This window comes from Microcebus murinus, chromosome 11 (assembly GCF_040939455.1).
Source record: "Microcebus murinus isolate Inina chromosome 11, M.murinus_Inina_mat1.0, whole genome shotgun sequence".
NCBI classification, from domain to species: domain Eukaryota; kingdom Metazoa; phylum Chordata; class Mammalia; order Primates; family Cheirogaleidae; genus Microcebus; species Microcebus murinus.
Window position 1 is genome coordinate 54,282,303 of NC_134114.1, and position 7,677 is coordinate 54,289,979.

The window sequence follows — 7,677 nt, forward strand, 5'->3', positions numbered from 1 at the left end:
TTATGGACTTTCTTTTCTTTCCTTCCTTCTTCCTTTGTTTCTTTCTTTTTCTTTCTTTCTTTGTTTCTTTCTTTCTTTCTTTCGATATCTATATTTCTTCAAATTTGTCACTTCTGAGGAGTGACTGAAATAAAAAATATAATTGAGTCCCATCACCCTCATCATCCTCATCATCATGGAAATGGCTTTAAGAGAAAACTGGTAATTTAATATTATTGCTTCTGATTTTCAACCAGTAAATATTAATAGTTGCCGTTGATAAACAGACAGCCAAGAGTCCGTCAAAGAAGGCTCAAGATATGTTATATCAATGTGCCTGTTCACAGTGGGGAGAAAAAGAAGCTAGGAAATAATTTATTAATATGTGTACTTCTTGATTTCATCTATAAGACAAACACAAAAGCACACCCATGCCTCTGAGAACACTGGACCATGCACCCCTAAAAAAGGCTTTGCCTCCTTCTTCATGAGTGATCTTCCTGCAGCAGTCAAGCGTGCTTGTGTATGATATCAGTTCCTTTCCACTCTGAATACATCATCAAGTAGCAGCAAACAGTGTCAAATGGATAGGAAGTCAACCCAGCAATGGCAGTGATGGACTGTGTGATCATCCAGCGGAGGAAGATGTGAGTCTTCTTGGAATCTGGAAGAATTTCCTTTGTAGTGTCATAGATACCCAAGTAGGCAGCTCAGTAGATGACAGTACCCAGCACAGACACGTTAAAGCCTTGATACAAGCCCTTAATCCCACCAGATTTGTAGGTCTTAACCAGGCAGTCACAGAGGCCTCTCAATTCCCTTTCAGCTCCAGCCTGACCCATGTCTGCTGCTAGACAGGTACAAAATCAAGCTAGCTGCAAAATCAAGAGGGTACACAAAGCATGAGGGGGTGGCCCCAGCGACATTACCTGATGCCAGATTCTGTGCAAAGTAGCATTCAACCTGGGTCCTCTTGTCCACACCACCCAGGAAGATTGCTTGTATTTATCTTTGAGGGTAATGATAGCCGGGGTGGGGACATATCTGATGACATTGGTTTGGTTACCATGCCAGAGGGACAGGACTCCGTGCTCCTTAGGGATATGACCCACGCAATCTATAATGCCTTTGTGTTGCATAACTGCAGTGAGTTGCTTGCTTGCATGCTGCACGGGCAGCAGCTGCATGACCTGCCTGATGGGCACTACTGTGGTCTTAGAGACTTTGGTGAAGGACACAGGTGGTATCTGTCATGTTGAAAGGAAAGATGAGGCAGGCAACTGCAGGATGGGACTGGGCCAGAGACTGGCTTTGACTCTGGGGCTCAGGGTGGATTTCCTTCTCTTTTCCTCTGTACTTCATTGATTCCAGTAAAAATTTATAGGGTATTAGTAGGAATACTCCTCCCTCTGTTCAATGATTTATAACTGTTATTCTTTCAATCCCTGCTACCACTAGGTATATGATTAGATTACTGTATATGGTAATCTCAATGCTTTGGGAGAAATGAACACTGGTTTCTTTAAAAGAGGATGGAACATCTGTTGTGAGACTACTTTCCCTAAGGGGGAAATTAAGACAAAATCTGATTCACATTTAGGAAAAATTTTCTCATTATTTTCTTATTTAAGTTTCCTGAAATGCTTGCTCATTTATGGTCAGTATCTACTCTAGCCATTTTTTATCTTTAACCAAAAGTTATCTCCTTTGTCACTATCTTTCCATTATCATTACTGTAAAAATTAATTTGCCTAGTTAACTGACTTTCACTTCATGAATAAGCAAATCACTGTAATTACTTTATAAGTTTAAGGATGCAGCCTTGCTTAGAGGGAAGTTTGTAACACCTAATGCATATGTCAGGAAATAAGAAGGAGTGAAAATCAGTGATCTGAGCATCCATCTTAAGAAGTTGGAAAAGAACAGCAAATTAAAACCAAAGAAAGGGGAAAAAAGAAATAATAAAGACAGGCAGAAAATAATGAGCTATAGAACAAACATATAATAGGATCAACATAAACAAAAGTTGGTTCTGTGCAAGAAAGTTTGACTCAGACAAAAGAGAAAAGCTACAAATTACCAATAATCAGGAATTAAGAATAAGATATCACTTTAGATCCTATAGACATTAAAAATATGAGGATATTATAAAAATTTGTTCTAGTGAATTTAAAAAAATAAATGATATAATCTAATTACTAGTAAAACATAATTTACCATAACTGATATCTATTTCTAACATAAACAGAAATAAAATATATGAGTAATGCTTTTTTTTTTTTTTTTTTTTTTTTTTTTTTTTGAGACAGAGTCTTGCTTGTTGACCAGGCTAGAGTGAATGCCATGGCATCAGCCTAGCTCACAGCAACCTCAAACTCCTGGGCTCAAGCAATCCTTCTACCTCAGCCTCCCAAGTAGCTGGGACTACAGGCATGCACCACCATGCCCGGCTAATTTTATATATATATTAGTTGGCCAATTAATTTCTTTCTATTTATAGTAGAGACGGGGTCTTGCTCTTGCTCAGGCTGGTTTTGAACTCCTGACCTCGAGCAATCCGCCCACCTCAGCCTCCCAGAGTGCTAGGATTACAGGCATGAGCCACCGCGCCCGGCTTGAGTAATGCTTTTATAAGTTGCCTATTCATATTCTTTGTATTTCTTTTTGGATGTTTGTCTTTTCAAAAATTGATTCGTGGAACTTCTTTACGTATTAATATATGAACTCTTTGTCATATACATTGCAAATATTTCCTTCACTTTTATCTTAATATTTTATTCATATAATATAGAAATTTGAAATTTTGTTATGTAGTTAAATTTGTTAAGCTTTTTCTTTGTAATTTTTTTGCTTTTATTCTCAGTCTATCTTTTTATAGTTTCTTCCAGTTTATGATAATGATGATGATGATGTGTTTTTTAAAATTAGTTCTTTAAATCTTCCAGAACTTAATTTAATGTGTGATGTTAAGCAAAGGCCAATTTGTTTTTCCAAAATAGCCAATTTTCTCAACATCATTTAAAATATAATCAATGTGGAATCTTCATTTTGAGAGTTCCTATGTATATATGCTAAAATAAATTTGTAACTTTTTTCTCCTGGGGAAAAAAGAAATCAAAGCTTTTTCCCATTAGTTTGTGATGCTTCCTTGATCAAATATCTAAAATTTGTGTATACTAGTGTCTTCTCTGTTAATTCTTTGTGGCATTGCTCTTGCAAGCTTTTTTTCCCACTTTGCACCTTTTATAATTTTAATTTTATCCTGTTAATAAATTCCATAGAATTTATTCAGGTGTTTTGTTGAAGTTATATGCTTTAGGGGTAGAAATCCAGACATTTTAACAAAGTTAACATATCAAAGTGGATAAAAGATCAGGTTTTGTACTCTGACATATATTATCTGTAAAATGTGGATAGTAATATATGATAGGTTTGTTGGAAAGATGAAATAAAATGTAAAAGATACAAAACATCTTAAATAATCCTCAAAATATAGTAAGTGATCATTAATTAAAACAGCTAAGTATTAATAATTCCCATTATTCATTGCTTTCAATAGATTTTGCCTTTTATTACCTCAGTAGTATTTGATCTATTCATCTTTATATGTGACATCTCATAAGAAGAGATGTAAATATAAGGTAAATATAATGTAATGTAAATATTTTATTCCCTTGCAATATTCCATAGTTTTCTTCATATTAATCACACACATTTTGGTTAGGTTTATTGATAGATATCTTATGCTTTATACTGTTGCTTTGCATGAACTTGATTTTCTCCCATTTCTTCTTTTTGATCACAGGTGCTATATAGGCAAGACTTTGAAAATATATATTTATCTTGTATCTGATTATTTTCTTGAAGTTTAAAAAATTAATTTAAGAGATTTTCAGTTGATTCTTATATAGACTATAAATGATGATCTTGTGTCCTTATTTGTAGCAAAGTGCTTATTTTTATCTCTATTTTTCAATTTTTAAAATTGAATTTAACAGAAGAATTGATATAATGTATTTACTTGTTTTGATCCTTATTTTTACTGGGAATGTCTTATCACTTTACTGTAAGTTATTGTGTTGGCTGTTGGTTTAAAGTAGGTATTTCTTGCCACGTTGAGAAGGCAACAGCTATGACTCTCAGGCTTAAACTTAAGTGGACAAGAAAAGTAGCTAAAATAAATTTGTATTTTGAGCCTTTCAGAGAAGTTTTCCTTGCCCTGATCTCCCTTCTCTTCCCTTGACAGGTTGTCCTCTACCATAGGTTTCACAACTCACTAGCAGTGGGGTGAAGTCAAGAGTGGGGCACGGAATGTTGAGTGGTGGGAATGAGGAAGGGGATGAGCATCCAGACAGCAGTGGGAGCACAGGACTGAGGGAGAGGGGAGGATGGAAGGAGGAAAATTCCAGTAGCAAGTAGATAGAGGAAATTTGCTAGCTATTCCTAATGAGAGACACCCTGTATTTCAATTAGAAATCATAAAAAAGGACAAAGTAGGTATAACCCAGAGAAGTTCCCCTTTTCAGTATTTCTGATATATATATATATATATATATATATATATATATATTCTGAATATTCTGAAAAAATATAATTTGTATTTTGAGCCCTCATTCTGTATGAGTCTTCATATATATATGTATATAAAATATATGTGTGTATGTGTATATATATGTTAAGCTTTCATATAAAGGGCAGGAAATTGGGGCAGTTAAAAATGTAAACGCAAAGAGGAGGTCTTGACATATTCCACTGAATTTGATACAACATGTAGCTTGGAAGAACAGAGGTAAATGATTTATTTTGTGAGTGCGTATAAACAACAGATTGCTTTGATTTCCTCTGGAAGAAAAGCCTGCTCTCCTTTCTATCTATCCCTTAGAGAATGCAGCAGGCAGGACAACCAGCTGTTGGGTGACCATGATCAGTAGTGCAGTCTCCTTTCTCCAGGTCACACATTGTCATTTATTTTTGAAGCTGCAGTTTTGTACTGTTATTTTTTCTTCTCCATCTGATTCATTGTGAGTCATGGGAAGCACATTCTCATTGCTATGGAGTACACTGCAGAGAGGGCTGACTTGCTTGTTCTGCACCATTAAATCCTTGCTTGTGTCTTTCTATCAGAAATGGTTTGGAGTGTGACAGTGCAGAAAAAAAGGGAGTATGAAGTTTGTGCTCGGGAGGACTTAGACTAGAAGAAATGGGATTAATGAAGTTTTTGTTTTTGTTTTTTTTTTCTATGAACTAATGTGCTTGATGGGCAACTAAATATCTGTCTGTCATGGTTCTCGAACAATGAAGGAGCCATTCAACAGTGGCATTCTCTCGTGATAAAGGATTCCATTTGATCATGCCTGGTTCCCAGGTGAGGGGTGAGTGGGCTGACATTAGTGGCAGAACAGCATTATCAAATGTCAAATATCCTGGTCCATCATCTTCCCCACATACATTAGCTTATAATCCCTCAGCAAGGAATTGAAGGGTATCGTCCTGGTCATACTGAAGGGACATGATTTTCCAGGATGTGGGAGGTTTCTGTTAATTAAGAACCTGCTGATGGTGAGTACAGCTTGAACATTTTAATTTGAACCAAAGTGGCCCTGTACTCAATGAGGGTTACTGCCGAGAAGCTAGGACAAGAGCAATATACCTTAAGGATATTCAAAGCTAGAATAGAATGAAACTGTGGTACATTTCTTTCCTTTCCTTCTCCTTTCTGTGGTTAATACAGTTATTTCAAACGTAAGTATGGTACATTTGGAACATGGAGACAATAAATCAAAAACTCACTCTTTTGACCTCTCTTTTGCCTCAAAACATTAAAATCCAATTGATTTGCTGTAGTAGTAATAATTCCATTCACAAGAGACAAGAACCATAACATCAGTAATGATAGAAAAATGCTATTTTTTGCATTAGTGGCAAGCAATTGAAACAAAATGTATTAGTAATTTAGAAACCATTCTGTGTGTATTTATGTGTGTGCTTTGTATTAGGAAGAAATGCACAAAATGGAAGGACATGGAAGATAACACATATTTTCATTGGCATGAATCCTTTTATTTGAGAGCCTTTCTATTGTTGTAAGTTATAAAAAAGCATATTTGCCCCTGTAACTGCAGCTTGCAGTAAAATCCATTTTTAGCACTTCTGAATTCAGCTCACATAGCCTTCTTGTAGGCTACAAGCAGGTTCAAGCTGTTCTAAAATAGTTATCACGATCCATTACACTCTGTTCCCTGTAGCTTTTGTTCCCAGTTGCATGTGATAGTGTAATTGTGAAAGAAAATTTAAAATATATGCTGACTTTACACATGGAAGGGTTATAGTTTCATTTGTTCAAAGCATTCTTGAATATACCATCCAAAATTTAGTATGAAAATCTAGGACAAAGGTAACATTTCAAAAGAGGATATATCAAATTAACATTTCCTTTATGTTAAAAAAAAAGTCCCTTTGGAGAAAAAATTTCTTGAGATTTTGGCTTATTTTACATGTGGGAAATAGAAAATTGAAGCTTGTAATTTCAGCCCTAAAGGTTTACTGCACCTATCAGTATCACTGAAGCAAAAGCATTTTGCTTAAGTACATATTTTAAAAATGTATTTTAAAAATTGTATTCTTAATCAGGGATCATATTGATTCCTTTTCTAAATAACGATGAAAGTAATAATATATGATATTTTATATTATGTTTGGAATAGAATTACTCTCTTTTTGGATGCTGCAGATAATAGGGGATACATACTTTGAGAGGATTAGAAAAACAAGGAGGAGAAAATGCAAACTTCCATACTATGTAGTTTATCCCTTCACTCTCACTTTAGGGGAAAGAATCAATGTTTTCTCCCAGGAACTGGCTTCTGTTCCTTACATTCATATATGCTTCATGTCTTCCCGTTATCCAATCTTCGCGAACACTCTTCACTCTTCTCTTCTCTACTCAATCAGTTACCAACTCCTAGCACGTATTCTCTTGTAAAACTGCTCTCCTCCATAGACTCTTAGAATTTTATGTTTTTGAAGGAAGCTCCTATAGTTCAGTTTTTTCAAAACTTTTTAAGTAGCAGAAACTTTTTGACAAATGTTGTACCGATGTCCCCAAATTGAAAATAATGACAAAAATAAAACAAAAGCAAATTCAGTTTGGTTGAAGCTAGAGTGGAAAGGAACAGACTTCCAACCAATTTGGTTCATTCATGCTGTCTTGCTAGTGTTACCAAGATGCTTTTCGTAACCCCAAGGGATCCTTGGAGTGGAGAAAATAAAGGTCCAAGGAGATTTAGTGACTTGTCCACGATCATGAAGCCAGTTAGTGCGGAGCTAGTACTAGAAATCAAGTTAAAGTTTACTGCTTTTCTGGCTACATCACCCAAATTCACAATCGCCACCATCTGACATGTGGCTTATTGCAATAACTTTTTAGTAGTCTCTAGTCTCTCCTTAAACTTCCCCATTTACAGAACATTAGACATTGTGTATTCTTTTTATCTGTCCTCTGTGTAGCAGGCTTTTGTGGCTCTCCATTGCCTAAGATCAAGCCTAAGAATAGGTTCATTTCAGGCTCTTTAAAATTTGAACATTTTCTTACATTGTTCCCTAATTCAAAGCCACTATGCCAACCTGGTTGATTTCTTTGCTGACCCTTGAAACACCTTTAAGGCTTTCTTACACTGTTCCCTCTACCTGCAATACTCT

General features: G+C 35.5%; 1 pseudogene; it reads right to left on the reverse strand.

Moving 5' to 3' along the window:
* Positions 1-357: 357 nt before the first annotated feature.
* On the reverse strand, positions 358-7,373 carry LOC105881974 (ADP/ATP translocase 2 pseudogene; annotated as a pseudogene).
* Between the last annotated feature and the right edge of the window lie 304 nt (positions 7,374-7,677).